This window comes from Bison bison, unplaced genomic scaffold (genome assembly GCF_000754665.1).
Source record: "Bison bison bison isolate TAMUID 2011002044 unplaced genomic scaffold, Bison_UMD1.0 scf7180017864369, whole genome shotgun sequence".
Lineage (NCBI taxonomy): Eukaryota > Metazoa > Chordata > Mammalia > Artiodactyla > Bovidae > Bison > Bison bison.
The window spans coordinates 4,166,452-4,166,948 of NW_011494941.1; the positions used below are offsets into that span (position 1 = coordinate 4,166,452).

At 45.5% G+C, this 497-nt stretch overlaps 1 pseudogene; it reads right to left on the reverse strand.

Moving 5' to 3' along the window:
- Positions 1 to 66: 66 nt before the first annotated feature.
- Positions 67 to 497, reverse strand: part of LOC105000179 — a 2,741-nt pseudogene continuing 2,310 nt past the window's right edge.

Sequence of the window (497 nt, forward strand, 5' to 3'; positions counted from 1 at the left end):
CAGACACGACTGAGTGACTACACCACCACCACCACTATATTTAGAGGCACCAATCCATGGTAGACTTTAGATCTTGTTGAACTCAGCCCTGTCCATGGCTGCGTGTAGTCCTCAAATGCAGTGATTTGCTCCTCCAGCACTTCTGTTCCAAGCTTATTGTCTTCAACTACACACTGTATTGGAAGTTTTAAAATTCCATAGCCCACTGAAACTAGTCTAGAAGAGCCCCAGAACAAGCCATCTGCTTGCATGCTTCTGACACACCCCTCTAGTTTTGCCGTTATCTGTCTCATCATCCCAAGGTTTCACATCTAATAAGATGGAAGACTTGGCAACAAGTGCTGGTCTTTTGACTTTCTTTGACTCATACTGTGTGAGGCGTTCTTCCCTTAGCTTCTTGTCTTCTTCCTCATCAGATCCCAAGAGATGAGTGTCATCAATCTTCACTCTCTGTAGCCCCACTTCCTGTGGTGTCTTCCATACTAGCAGGGCCATAT